This window comes from Cuculus canorus, chromosome Z (assembly GCF_017976375.1).
Source record: "Cuculus canorus isolate bCucCan1 chromosome Z, bCucCan1.pri, whole genome shotgun sequence".
Taxonomy (NCBI): Eukaryota; Metazoa; Chordata; class Aves; order Cuculiformes; family Cuculidae; genus Cuculus; species Cuculus canorus.
This window is the reverse complement of record NC_071441.1, coordinates 22,103,194-22,119,506: the sequence shown is the minus strand read 5'-3', so window position 1 is coordinate 22,119,506 and position 16,313 is coordinate 22,103,194.

Genomic DNA, 16,313 nt, shown 5'->3' with positions numbered 1-16,313 from the left:
TCATGTACTTTACTTTTTTTTTTTCCTATTGGATGTCAGCAACGTTTGTATGGTCATTGTGAATTTGGTTGGAATCTCTATTAGCAGAACTTCCAAAATGTAATTAAAAACATTTTTCAATTAAGTCAGAGCCTTAGTAAAAACAAAGGGAAACAATGAAGCTGATGGTTCTGATGAATATCTGATCACAGAAAGTCTATTTCTGCTATGAGAAAGGAAAATTACTTCATTAGCAATCCTTGTTAAGTATAAATGACTGAGAAAGTACAACAAAAGTATTTTTAATCGACTCCCTGGAAAAATTAAACTGTGGTATATCTAATAATGACAGCTTTACATATCATTATGAAAAGTCAGTAATAGCAATTATTGAAGACCATTTAAAACCCTAAACATCTTCTAATTCTAATATAAAACATCTGGTGCTCATGTAGTAAATATGCCCACAAAGATGCCCAGCTAGTGTCATCTTCCATCACATTTTTCAAAGGACTGGTAATTATTCAGGAGTCTGAATGTTTTCAGCCCCATCAGATCCTCTTTCTCTCTCTCCTAACCCTATAGCAAACATATCCAGAAATACAAAGGACAGGTTAATCTTACCATGCTTTCATCCTTCCACCCAGCATGCCAAGGCTTAAAAATATTTCTGTATCAGTGGCTCGAGGGCAGGCTAGCAAGGCAATGCCTAGCTCTCAAAAATTACTAAGTTTCTTTAGGCAGAACAAATACTTTTCCTAGATTTCATATTGCCTGCCATTTTCCCTAGTACCACATAGATACCCTGGGGACTGTGGCCAGCTAAGGAAAACTGCAGGCTCTTCACTACTGGACCCAGTAAGGTACACTTGTTTTTGTGCCCTATGGTGTAGACATCTACTAAGGAAGAAAATCTCTGACAAGAAAAGGCATGCACCTTGTGGGGCTCAAAGGCTCCCCTAAAAATTGCAATTTGCTGGCTAAAAGGATGGTTGTGTAATAAAACACAGTTCTGAAATCTTCACAGAGTATTTTGGTAAGTTTATCTTTCACCTGAGTAATGCAGATATGCATGTGCATGCACAACATCATTTCAGCTCCCTATTTATGAAGCAGAAGGAAGATATCAAGCCTGTCCAGTTGTGGAGCCCTTACAGTACTTAACACAATCTACCTTTGAATAACATCTCTTGTTTTGATTGTATTTTCCACTTAGCTCTTTGCTCTGCTGTACATCCTGTCTGTTCTGTTTATAGCCTCAGTGATGCACACTGAACTGGAAAGCATCAACAGTCAAAATACAGAACACATAAAAGATCAGATATGTTGTAGGAGGCCGTAAGTGTTTGCAGATTTGTTGTCATGGAAAACCCTGTAATCTGAAAAAAAAATGTTGAGGAGCTAATCTGTGATGAACTTGCTCACAAATAAAGCTCTGAATTATCCCATAATAAAGGAACATGTAGTCACAAGTTTGAGTAAACACTTGAACAAGTTTTTGCGAGTATGTGCAGGAATAACTAATTAAAAGAGTCGTAACAGGATCATTTATTAAGATTGATTTTTTTGAGTGCTAAAGATCCTTGCCTTAGTCCAAGACAGCCAAGGGTGTTAATACTGGGCTAGTGTATTTGAACTTCAGGGTTCTGCAGATTAGAAAGGACTCCAGATGAATGGAAAATTTTTGACAGATTTTTCTTTCTTTAAATTATAGACAACTGTAATTCACCAAGGTCTGCAGCCCTTTACCCAACATCAACTTTTCTTTCTACACAGAGAATGTATAATAGTAAATGAAGAGAAATATCTACATTAAGCAGCATTAAAATTAACTGCTTTTGTGAGCAAAGAGTCAAATTTTCTTCATAGATGTTAATTATGGAGAGATTTTAGAGGTTATAGAGCTTATTCAGACCTTATCTCTACTCAGAAATTTGTTTCTGTGTTTGTCCTTTCACTACTGAGTCGCAAGGAGGCAAAACATTTCATCTACATCAGTGCTCTTTCAGCACAGTTATTACTGTGTCCTATATTCTGATTCTGCTAATTTCATTGAATGCTCCACTTTTTTGGTTTTGCTTTTTTTTTTTTTTTAAGATTATTAGAAGAAAAGCTCTTCATCATTTGCCTTTAGTTTTCTACTTGTGACACTTAAATATTCTAATCAACCCAAAGTGGAAACTGCTCAGGCATATATAATTTTTATCCCTTTTAAGATACTTAAGTCACCTGACCTTGGTGATCTGTTTTGTGCCATTGAAAAGTGAATTCTATGCAGATGAATTGTATATGCAGTTATAATTTTAACTACAATAGTTAAAATTTCACTTAATGACGTTTGAATTCCTAAAGCTGTATATAGGAAAAGAATTAGAGAAAACATTTCTGTATGAGAATATAAGTAAAAAGTGTTTATTAATGGTTATAAAGACACTCTTACTCAGGTCGATACAGAATCATGATGCAAGCAAAACTGGTGTCATATTCTTTTACCCCGGAATTCCCACCTATAGGAAAAGATGGAGTTTGGTTTGTTCTGCTTTCATTTTCAAAGGAAAGGGAAGTACAAGCTCTTTTCTGTCAATATTTATTAGAGGAGTAGATGCTTCCCACAATTCTTCACCTAAGTTCACCCTGAAGTCTTTCATTCACCAGCTGTCAGGTAGAACAGCATGACTATCTTGCCTTTTGCTGCATCACAGTAATCCAAGCTATCTGTAGCAACTTCCTGACTCAAGTTGTTAGTGCTTCTCCTGCTTCCCACTCTCTAAGTCTGAATAAACCATCCTACTTCCCCACACCTCTTGATCACTTATCAGGTCTCTGAAGCCATGACATTTCAGATCCTTCTTCCTTGTTTATTAAATCAAAAGTTATTTTATTGCTTCATGAGTGCCAGACAACTCTTTCAGTTCTGGTTTCATCTCAGTGCAATAACGAAATACCCAACTCTGTGAAACCACAAACTAAGCTGTTTTTTTTAAGACAGAAAACCCTGAGTGACAAAAAAAAAAGAGAATTTCTTTAGCTTAATCCTTTAATTTCCTCTTACTGCTATACCTTTTCTTATAGACTGCAGACATTCCATTCACAGATTTAGAGTAGTTTCTGAGCTATCTTGAAATTTTGCTTCCCTATCCCAGATTTTCAACAACTAGGGAAAATAAACACCTCTGGCAAATGCTATGTTATAAAAAATACTTATAAAATTCAGGCTTCTCTCAAAATCACCATGATGGGAAAACCAGCCCTGTCACATACACACCATTTGGAGACTGTGTAAACCTCTTTCTGTATGGAAACTTTCAGATTCTCCTTTCATGTAAACTGAGAAATCTGAAACTTAATCTGCTTGGGAGACATAGATGTGCCAAAGAAATGGAAAAGAAAGAGGGAAAAAGTGAAAAGGGGAAAGTCAGGAACCTTTGTTTCTGATTTATATTGCACACATCCTTATTGCTTTGGCTGCTGTTTTAAGAAACCTGGCATCAAAATTGTTCTGTTTTCCTTCTATCTGCAAATCTCTTTGACAAACCAGTCAGACAGACACTGTAAAATTCAGCATGGATAAGCTTCTTCAGCGATGGCATTTCTGGTATTTCGGTGTTTATACAGAAAGAAGTTTCATATCATGTGATTCAACAAGGAAGAGTACTGAGGCTGTGTGCTCTCCAGACTTCTAGTTTCCCTCAGTGAACTCTTTTAGATATCTAAAGACAGAGTACAAAGAAAGAAACAACACATTAATCCTAATGACACAAGTTTTTTTTCCTGCTATGCTGTCAAGCCATGAGACTGTTGCACCTCCAAATAGCTAAACAGAACATTGCTTTGAAGAGACATTTGGTGAAGATTTACATCCTTAACACTTCCTCAGTCCTTTGGAATATCATTTGCATTACTTCATGTTTTGTAGAATAGTGTGTGGCTGTGGGGCTACTGGCAAAGGAGAAAAAGAGACAAGAAAATTTGCAAGAGGTACATGTGAAAGCTTTATAAAGTCACTGGTTTTGGAACTCTTGAAGGGCTTCATAGGTCTGCAAAGGGAAGTTACTCCGTTGTGGTTTAAAGCTCTGTCTTGGAAGAGGGCTTTTTTATGTATAAATACAAAAGTAGTTTTGAAATGAGAGGAATCTTTGGGACCCTTACTCTTTCCCTCCAAGTTTTACTCAATAATTAAAGACCATGTACCAGGTTCTTAAACACCCAAAGATGTATTTAAGTGGATAGTGACCTTTTTTAAAGTGTGCAGCCTGGTTTCACAAATGTGTTCAAGATTAACCTGATTTTAAAGTGGTCCTTGATTTCACTGAAAGCATACTAAGATGTGTATCAAACTCCAACTGGAGGCTTGTAGGAGTCTTCAAATACCTAAATTAATTTAAAATATATAAATAAAACTGCTTGTCTAAAAACTAAATTACTTTCATATTATTTAAGGTACCAACCATGCGACAATGTAATGTGCCAGAAGTAATCCATTTGGATTTCCTATGTAACGACACCAGCATCTGGTAAAAAAGCCACAGGCATGGGAATCCCATAACCTTCGCCACTGGCTCCTGAAATCAGTATGGCCAGTGCTGAAGAAATCCAGAGAAGGAGAAAAGGTTGAAAAACGTTACTTTAATACAAAACAATTTTCATGAAAGTTAAAGACTGAATTTGAATCATAATATGGAAACTAAAATCTTGTCAGTTTTATGTACAGACTTACCTGTAGGGGTATAATAATGAGATCTGAAAGAAATAACTGTTTTAACAGGAGCTTATAAGATTTTTTTTCCTGGTTATGTATTTGATCCTAAAAAGGGAATATTGCAGTCATTCTTGTCTAGAGTCTTCCAGAATGCACATTAGCCGTACCAACAAGAAGAACCACCTGGAAATTCACAGGTTACTGAGGAAACAAATGGAAATCTGGAATATTTTAAAGCTAGATGTTTTGCTGGAATTTACAGATGAAGGATAGTTTGCTTTCCACAAATACTGCATTTATCAGAAGAGAAAACCCACAATGTGAATATAATGTAATGATTCTTATCATAACTAGAAAGCAGTAAAACTATGTCTGAAACACATCTAGTGCTTTATAGCGTTAGTAGTAGGGCAGTCATCGATTTTCAGTTCCTTCATTCAAATTGCTTTCTGCTAGCTCTCCTCCTACCCATGACTTTCAGAATCATTATTACGTTCTTCATCCCCATCTCTAGTTCATCAGAGTACATTTTATAATATCTAACCCAGCAAGTGAGGGCTATATTTCAAGGAAGTGCAAGGGTATGCTATACTTTTAAATAAATATACAGTTGATTAGGGATTTCAAAATTTTATTTAATCTGATACTCACTCAGCACTAGTGAATGTCCGGAGAAGAAATAACCTGGAAAGTACTCTACAACGTTCTGCTACCTGAAAGCTTGTGTAACTTACATTACTTAGTGTCCTGCTTAAAATGCAGCTTCTTGGTAACAGGCTTTCACATGTTAAAGGCAGAGACAGCCGTTATGAAAAGCAGCAAAGTCTTTCTCGTACATAATGTTACCCATTTTAGATGAGAAAACATGGAAGTGACATTTGTCAAATACCAAACCTCACTGGCTACAATAGTAAATATCAGATAGGAATGCAACTTCCTGCTTATGAGTCTGAATTCAAAAGAAAATAGACAACTTTTGCAGGAAGAAACAGCCCAGCAATGTTTCCTGGAGACCAAAATTACATTTACAAGAAGGATCCGTGTCCTAGACTGGGATTTTTTATCACAGTCAAAATGTAATCCATGACTTCTTCCTTAAACACAGATTGTTTGACTCACATGGATTGCTAAGGTACAAGTCAAGGTATTCTTATTCATTCCATAGAAAGTTGAGATAGCTTATCTTCATACTACCACTGATTCATTAGATTTCTGAGTGTAGTGATCCAAGACTCATGATTTAAGAAACAGTGTATCACAGAAACTGAGAAAAAAAGGTTATATGAAAGCTTAGTGAACAGGAAAAGAACCCTGTCTTGCCTTGAGATGGTCAAATAACTCTCACTTATTTTTAAAGTCTTTCATCGTGTTATTACATGATTGTGTTATGAAATGTGATGCATACAGATATGCATAGGAATCAGAAGAGACCTGTGGCTGTTGTTATCGCCTAGAAATTCTTGCTGGTCTTGTAATTTTTTGTATTTCAAGATTTTGACTCAAGGATCTACTGTAACTGGAATTTTTAACATTGTAAAATTCTTTGAATAAGTAGCAATACACTATCCATTAGTTGTTATGCTTATGAAAGAGACCTATCCTTGTGCAGCATCTAAAAATTATATCTTATTTGCCATTTCATAGGGTTGGACAAATAAACATGACTTTTTCAAATGACAGGTAAGTGACATATGGCTTTTCAAATATTCAGCCTTCCATAGGATGAGCAATACATTTTGAGTTTTAGGAATTAATTGTAAAATATAACATAGAAGACAGGTGCATTCCATGTACAATAAAGCAAAGAGCAGTTCACAGGAAACATTTGTTTAAATGTTGTTAAATTTGTTCTTCATTGCTCTTAGTACACAAGGATTTTGTGTTAGAGTTCATTGGTATACTATAGTATATTTTTAATTAAAACTACTTACCTCCATAGGCTTAGCCTAATCTCTGAGAATTATAGACAAAACCAGATATATAAACCAGAAGCGAGAAAATAGTTACTGAGTCACAGAGAACAAATCTGGGCTCTTCAGGTTATCATGTGTGAGTTTTAGAAGCAAGGATTAACACACAGGTGGTCATCCAAGATTTTGTTTCAACTTGTAATAAAGTAGCCTCAAAGCATGCAGGTCTGCAGTTGCCCTCTTGTCTTGATTTAAACAGCTACAGAAAACCAATACAAGACAGTGAGTGTGGCTGGGAGGGAGGAGGAAAGGAGGGAAAGGAGTGAAAGAAGGAAAAGACACTTAGCAGCATGTTCTGTCTTTGATATAGTCTCTGTCAAACATTCCTAAGTATTCCTTCTCAGAATATAAACAGTCCAATTTCTTTACAGGACTGCAGTATTTGCACTGAGGCACGTAAACACAGTGACTATTCAGGTGGTGTGTTTCATGAATTTCTAAATAGAAACGATTCCAGATTTGTTCTGCTTCTTGCAGGTAAAAGCAAAAAAAAAGTCAGGTAAAGTACCTATCAAGTCTAAATTGCCTTTTTTTTTTGCATAGATGCTGTAAACTGAAATGTGTCTAAACATCATATGACTCTGACATGTATCAGCAGTAGTCCTTTTAACCAGAGTTATGCCAATTCACAGTGGAAAGCTTTTTACGCTAAAAAGCCTTAGTCTCTCAAAAATACAGTAAAGATGATAGAAGAACAGGATACAAGAAAAATGCAGAGCAAGGAGCAAGTAATAAGGTTGGATATCAATTATTATATATTTTAATATCACCAATCCTATACCAACAATTAAGATTTATATGACTATTCCCTGCTAATGAAAACCACAATACTATAATAGCTCTGTCTTGTTTTACAAGTGACTAGTAACTCTTCAGCTGAAGTTAATTGGAGAAACTTGGGTCATAAGTTTTAGGCCACTGGGTCATATTGTGTACATTACGAAAATTATTCCAAATATTGTTTCTAAGAATTCATTAAGAACAAATTTATTTATAATTTTTTTCAAGTTCCATCAAGGAAGAAATGAAAGAAAAGAACCTTGTCTTCTAAAATGGCTCTTATTTATGGCTGTATCTTCCTTACAAAGTGCACAGCATTCAGTGACATGCAGAGTCTTCTATCTTTTTCCTTATTTTTGGGTGGGGACAGATGAGACATAGCATTATGTCAGTTTAAGGTTGACTTTAAAATCTCAGGTCACCTAGATGTGAACTGTGAGGAACATAAGATAAAGAGAAGAACGGATATGAGTGTAATGTTGAGCTCATCTATAAGTCTGCAGTACTTTGGTGCCCAGAGATTTTTACGATGGCAAAGTTAACATGCATGAATCCTTTCAGTGTGCGAAGAAAGACCTAAATTCATACTATTAAATTGTAACAGGATCATTTATTAAGATGAGGCTGTGTTCTTAATTTTAAGCTAGCACAAAATGAAACAAACAAAAATAACCTAAAATCTATACCTATTGTAGTCAGGAGAATGTAGACCATGGGAAAACCTTTTCATGAGAGTATGGATGCTTCTTTTCTTCTCTTCCAAAGCTATTGTTGAAGAAAATATTGTAAACAGATAATTGATTAATGATACAAGAAATGGAGTTGCCCTTGCTCTTTTATTCGATGGCTACAGAGTAACTTTTATATCAGTAACTTCTGATTCTGCACTGTTAAGATGAATGGCTTCTGTAAGATGTCCTATAAAAAAATCTTTATCTGGCCCTAAGTATGTTGATTAAATTTGGAACAAATTGGCAGAAAAATTTTTGCTGTTCCTTGCCTATGTATTGGCAGGATACAGAAACATTTGTCACTATGGAAGCTAAGGGAGGTGCTAAAATTATGAATGATTTCTCTATCGTTTATCATCTGGCTCTGCATAAGACTTATTTTTCTTCTTTAATGGAGAGAAAGACAAAGTAGATGTGACATCAAACCAATTAGGAGAAACAGAGAGAAAGGTTAAATCTTGAAACCAGAAACAGAACTGTATCAAGCACCTTTATGACTGCTTCTCGATCCAAGGTAATTTTTCTTAAAATATTGATTTTCTTAAGACTGAAAAACCCCTGTCTAGGACCTTGGAATGTACTACAACTGATTCATTTAGCTCCTTCTCCAGCTGCTAGGATGCCAAGTTTTGATAATTATACTTTACTAATTGGAGGAAAGATCTTCCTGCTGCTCCCTGATAAACAGCTGTGACAGCAGCCTCGTGAGACCACTGTTATCCAGCAGTCCTTCCTTTCTGCTCTACACATTATTCTTGTTTGTAGGTAAAGATCTGGTCTGCTGACTTGAATAATTATTCCTTCAATTGCACTCATCAAAGCAATTTACAAGCAAGTGTTCATTAATAAGGAACAAATTACTAGATAATTAAGTATTATAATTTATTATTTTGTAACATCCTTATTATTGATTAGGAATACTAAGCCAACACCAACACCTGAAGGCACAGTCAAATAGAAATACAGTATTAATGCACAATATATCTTATTCATTCCTTTTCTGTTCACCATATAATTAAAATTACCTATGGATTAAACTTAACACATTTTAACAACAATTCAATAATTCTTACTTGCTTGGAACATCTTACTACCTTCTAGTAATATAAACACACAAAAAGAGGATTAGGAATACAAAGGTTTAGACAATAAATAGTTTATATAGGTGAATAATTTTTTTTTCCGATTGTCTTGGCTATGGAATATTGACTCTCAGAACATTTTTATTTCTCTTTCAAATGACTAATTTAGAAATAAAATTTTAAAACAGATAAAAAAATTCTATGTAAAATTAGTTTATCAAGATTAGTTGTCTGAATGATCTATGTTTGTACAAAACGTCCACAACAGCAGAAGCAAAAGAAAACTGTTACAGAGCAGCATCTTAGTCTTCCTAGTACTCAAAACATATACTTTAAGATCTCTAGGCTTTCGACGGACAGACAGAAAATCTCTAACAGGTGATATAGCAGCTATTCTTGCAACAACAACGGATGGTTATTTAACATCAGAAATATCTTAATTGTGATTGATGACAAATTCTTCTGGAAGCCACTCAGAGGACTAAGGCTGTTCAATAGTTTAAGATGTAGCAAGATCCATTGCTGGGGAAATAAATAGCAGTTTGGGCAGGAGACAAATCCTGGGATACAATGCTGCTGCTACAACATAAATCATGTTTTTCAAACTTCAGAACAGCTTTCCCACAATTTCCATTATTTCTACTTTGAGGAATACAGGCTTGAATGACTTAAGAACTAATTGTCAAAGTTATGTCCAGCTCAAGAGAGCAAACCCCATGAGACATCTTAGTATCTATAATAATTTCATATAGCTTGAGACTAGTGACCTCTTCTTAAATAAGTACATACCTACTAGATAACTTATAAGAATCAAAGTGCCCAGTGTCTACGTCGTACCTTCAGTGTTAGCTTGTAGACCTCAGAAACAGCACTGTGCGAGGCAAAAATGTGTAAGACTTGTGGCCTGTTGCATTGTCTCCTGGATTAGTGCACACCTAAAGTGAGTAAATCTCAGCCACAAGTAGTGGAACAGGCTGAGCTCTTAAGTATGATCTGAAGCTTTCCCAGTTTACATAGGAGAAATTAAGTTCCACATAACCACTGCATAATACTTGCACTTTGCACTAAAACTGTAATTTCTCTTTGAAGTATACTATGTCTTCTGAAAGACAACTTGTATTGATTTAATAGTTTCAGGTGGCACAGAAAACATTCCTCTATTAACGCAGTACTTTTTTTTTCAGTTTGCATTGATCTCTACCAGCCTCCTTCCTGTGAACTCCTTATTCTTTTTTTCCTGCTAGAATCTAGATATCCCTCCTGTGTAGATACTCTGAAAATGAGATCAGTTCACAGACTAAATTCCTATTGGATTACTTGACAGAGTGATACCTTAAATCTTTCACAGTAGAATTGTCTATAATTTTTACCCTATTTAGTCAATTATTCAGACTTCAGACCACCTCAATAGACTTTTTCGTATTTTATATGTTACTTCTAAATATGTCTGTCAGACATATAGCCTCACTGATGCTATAAAGGACAAGAGCATTTTTCTCCTCCTAAAATTCTCCAACTGCTCTGTTCTCAGACTGTATTTGGGATGTGTTTCTTAAGCTTATTTTCAAATCTTAAGGACTTTTTTCAAAAAAAAAAAAAGTGGACCTTTTAAGAAGGCCTGCCTTGCATGAAAATTCCCCATTTAGCTTCTTGACTGAGTTTGTCTATTTAATAAAGGCTGTATGGTATGTTTTTAAAATCAGAACATATGAGCTGAGTCAAAAAAGCCCTCATTCGGACTCTCTGTACAGATAAGATAACATCCTACCCTGCAGCACTGTTTTAAATATAAAACCACGAAGTCTTAAGTCTATAAAGATCACAGTGTTACTCCGTAGCACATTCCTCTCAAGCAGGTTTTCAGAATTTCTGCAACTGCATACTCACATGAGCCACAGAAGAAAAAGCCTGATAGCATTCATATTAGACCTTCACTGCACACATAGGGATGGCTCCAGCTGCCCAAGCACTCATCACATTGCTATTCAAACAGACAGAAAAAAATACAATATTGCATGTTAGTAAGAATACCTGGTGTAATTGTTCCCTCAAGTGTCTATTTTCTCTTCACTTCAAGAGAAATGCAGGACCTGAAAGCATAAAGCATTGGGCCTGGCATTTTTAACACCACATCATCACAGTGGAAACATTACAGAAAAGAGCTTGTGCTTCCCTTTCCTTTGAAAACGAAAGCAGAACAAACCAAACCCCATCTTTTCTTATAGGTGGGAAATCAGGGGTAAAAGAATATGACAGCAGTTGTGCTTGCATCATGATTCTGTATGGAACTGAGTAAGAGTGTCCTTCCTCTGCCTATCAGACAAAACCATCTTCTTAAATGCATTGATATATTGCACCCTATAAAAGATGGTGGAATGTACCCACAAAGACATTTATACAGCTCTGACAGTATATGAGCAGAGATTATTTTGATTTAAGAATAAAAAGAGAATTAATTTCCCCTTTACACAGGCATGGGAAATACTAATAGCACTGATGTTACAGCTCTATTCAGGCTGAAATTAGGCCTGTAGTTTCAGATCATGGGACTTTGGTTAGTACCAGACCATAGACCAGATACAATGGCAGAGATTTCTGTGTAGATAAAGTTCATGCAGGTGTATCCCACAGCTTTGTGTGGTCTCCATCAGAAAAGTACCTGCCATCTATGCCTTCAGTACTCTTAATATGTACAGTGACGGAACTAAAACATCCTGAGTGGGCTTTCACATGTTCACTTCGAGCTTTCTGACACAGCATGAACATTGCTGTCAGAACTGAACAGGAAAAGTGGTTTGAACAGATGAGTATAGATAACAAAATATGATTTACAAAGCTAACTCAATCTGCATCAGAAAGCGATCACTGAGTAGTAACAGCATAGGTAATATTGAAGTAAGTCAAGTCTAGATTAAAGTTTTAGATATTTCATTGACATGCTCTGAGTCACATCTTTCTCAGCCTTATGAGAGATCTTATGTGAGTTAAACTCAAAATGCCTTTTAAAGCAAACAGACCTGATGTGATGTGACTTTGCAGTTTCTTTTTTATATACTGATTCTGTTTAAGTATTCGTTAGAAGCACCTTGCCCATTTAAATAGGCACTTGTCATACTATAAATCTAAACAAACACAACAAAACTGGCTTTCAAAAAACTGTAGTAATCTCAAAAGTAAATGTGACTGACTAACGTATTTTCTCCCCTGCAGACGAGAAACACAGGTGGTAGAGACATAATCAGAGGTAAATGAGCAACCTGACCTTATATGTGGAAATGTGATGGATCATAGTAGTAGAAAAGTCACTTATACATTCTCTCCAATTAAATCTGAATGATCCTTGTTGACACAGATTTATGGGAGAAGTTCATGTTATGTCATTGGTGAAAGTACTTCTGTGGTACCTGAGATCTGAAATAAAGGAAAAGAAGGGGAGAGGAGGGGAGAGGAGGGGAGAAGAGGGGAGAGGAGAGGAGAGGAGATCTGCACACCTAGAACAATACTGAAACAAGCACAGGGTTTTTTTTTTAAGGCCAAGATGAGAAAAATTCATGAGGAAATCTGAACGTAAATATAACAAAGAATGATTTTTGAGTTTCACCTCGTAGGACTTTATAGACAGCTATTCTTATACATGGGTCACCACATTGAAGCTCTGGAGGAGTAAGTACTTGTCCAAGACCTGAAAAAAAGATAAAGACAGAGCTGGTTACAGAAGCATTCAAATTTCAGGACTTTTTTCCCTTTAGGAGCTGTCAGCAGCTCTGTAAATTATTCAAAGTTAATTCCTTGAGGAAAAAAGATCGTTGCTCTGGTATATTTGAAAAAGAATCTAGCATATTTTGACAAAAGGATCATTATGTTTAGTTTCTATAGTAAACACTCTAAAATCTAAAATGACATCTACAGCATGTAAACCGTTTCTCAAGAAAAGTGGAAAAGAGTAAAATCACATTGACTGAAATAGCTCTGGTTTAGGGAAAAATAGGTGTGAAACTTTCACTGCAGAATTACTGAACTGATGCCTACATCTCCTGAGATTTTTCTGTATGGTAATTCCTTTAGTCTGCCTCATTTCAGAACTAAATGCAACAAAGTATGTTTTAATGTTATTTATTATTAGATCTGGTCAGAATATTCTCTCAAATTTTGGTGGACAAACTTTTTGAACCTGAAAAGGTTTTGTTCTGTGAATTCTTATTGAACAAACAGCAGGGCTTCATTTACCTGTTTTTTGGAGTAGATTACAAAGTCACCTCGTTCCCAGCTACATGCCACAGATGCAGCCTATGCCAGTGCAGTCAGGCAAAGGAGCCAAGATTCCAGTGCAAGAATTCCAGTAACCCATTGTGATGTGCCTGTGACTCCACAAGGTTCTGTAGGGTTCGTGGATTTTGAAAACTCTGCTTCCAAGCTGTCTTGGGAAAGGAATTGCTCAAAATCTCTTGAAAAAAAGATAACATATGAGATAACAGGATAAAATAATATACAGAGATTTGATGCCTCATAAGGAAGAACTCAGAGTTTCCCATTATACATGAAGGTATGTTGAAGGCCTTCAACAACACATTTATGCAGTGTGTATGTACTAATAACACAGCAGCATCTAACTGCCTGTGATCAACATCTTCCAAGGAAAGACGTCTCCACTTTCCGGAAATCCCTTTGACATGTTATAGGTTTGTGGCAATATCCATAGCACCTTTGTTCAAATTCTGTGGCAGCAGATAACGAAAGGTTTCAGAACATTACAGTTTTCAGAGGTAACCACTTTGAGTTTCCAAGAGTTTAACTTTTTTTTATTTTTTCTTCAAAAAAACCAAACCAGACAAACAAACAAACTGAACGAACCCCATTATCCAATAAATCTACACTTCAAAAATTCAATTTTAAAGCAGCACACTGTATTTTTATTTCCTGATGAAAACATTTCAGTACTTTCTTTGCTGATTAAGCAAGCCTCTGAAACAGTTTGGGGCATATTTCTCTATTTGATTTGTAATAGAGCATGAAATAAAACATTATTTCCTCTTCCAGTCAGAGACACTTGTCTCATCAGTGGTCCCCCATTAACAAGAAAGAGAAATCCAGACCTGTACCTAATAAAACTGACACCTTCCCACATTTCAAGTAAAGCTGTATCAACCTCTCATTCCTAAAAAAACCCAAGTCTTTCTGTAGCTGTTATTCATCTACAAAGTCTTTGCAAGTACTGTTATTAAACTCCTTTTGATGCTTGCTCAAAGTAGCTCAGAGAGTGGTGATTTTGCATTACATCAACCTAATTTTTCAACAACACAATGATTACAGAGTAAATACTTTGAAGTAAACCTTGGAATTAACGTTCCTATAGGCAAATTAAACCTTATTGTAACATTACTCTTCTTCTCACATTCGGTTACCTAGTTTTTTCCTCACTGGGAACAATTCTCTATAAGCGGAACTTCAGCTTTCTTCGTTCCTGTGTTTTCAGCTATTTTTAAAACTTTCACAACTGTTTTACCACTTTTTCATTGCTTTATTTTAATGAAATCATATTATCCATTCTTTCCTATGATTTAAATTTCTATGGGAGTTACTTTGGACAAGGAATCCCAGTTCATTAATATGATACAGTGGTAAGGCCCAAGTATGGAAAACTTAGCTTCCTGTTAGTCATACCTTCAATCTTTTGTGTCCTGCATTTTTGTTAGGATGGTAATAATGAACACTTAATTAAATTTGAAATTCTGAGGTTCCTATACGCAAAAGTAAAATGCAAATATAAATTCTTAAGTTAAAGTTCTTTGACACAGTTATGCCTCTAAATTCCAAAGCCATTTTATTAATCTCAGTTCCTGTCTTACCAGCTATCACAGGGAAAAAGTTAGCCAAGAAAAATACGTTTGATTGATATTACATGTTAAGACTTTGTTTGGAGTTACAGTAAAAATGTTAACTAAAAAACCCAAACATACAAATACTTGAAGCTGCAAAGCAGCCAGTAACAGAGAAAGATTAGTAGCTGCAAAAGAGATTCACCTTAAATTTTATGTAATTTAACATGCTCATTGATGAACCAAGAAGAATGAGAAATGGAATGTAAATGAGATTTACACAGTATAAGATTTGTTGCGGTAAAGGAAGAACACTACATCCAGAAGAGAAATCAGAAACATTAGACACTTGAGCATGAAATAAGAAAATGAAGTCCTGTCTGGAAAATAGGCAGGCTATTGCATGTTGGTAGAAAACCTAAACCTAAAACATAGCTATTTAGTAGCAGAGGGGTTCCGCAAAAATCCCTCAGAGTGACACCATAGAGCAAATTCTAAGGGAACTCGCAAAGGAATGCAACAACAAAAAAAGTCAATGTAAATTTAGGCTGTACAAGTAGAGGCATAATACTGTGGACTAGGGAGGAGACAGCTCCAGTCTGTGTAGCACAAAGGAGACCACCGCACAGACACTGCTTATGGTTACAAGCACCCTTGTGCCAAAATAAATCAGCAAGCTGGAGGGAGTTCAGAGAAAGAAACAGAAATAAACATAAGGTTGTAGGGATTAATTTATGAGGAAAGCTCAAATGAAATAAATACCTTGGTTTGGCTTAATAATTACTAGGAGGGGGATATGAATACATTCTTCAAACACTTCAGGACTGTGATCATCAAGGAAGAAGATAAATAGAATGAGCTAGAAGATCTGGCTTACTTCAAATACCTCTCAGAAATGGGTATGTTTGTAGAAAGGGCATACTGAAAAGAAAAAAAAAAGGTCAAATTAAATATTTTATCCAGCTTGATATTTTACTTCCCTTTCAGCTTGATTTAGAGAAGACATTAGGAAAAAAGTTAGCTGCTTCACAGATCAATGCCTTCAGAAGCAGCTGAGGAGGTATCCTATGCAAATCCTTCAGGTCTTCTTGTGATCTGTTTCCATTTTGTATAAAATAGTTATTTACTTATTGGCAGCAAGGCCAAAACACAGATGTGCCCGTTCCCATGGGATTGATTTAGCCTATAAACCATGTGACTCAATAGGGAAGTACCTGGAGGCAAAGAAATTGAAATCAGGGGTAGAATGAATTTGA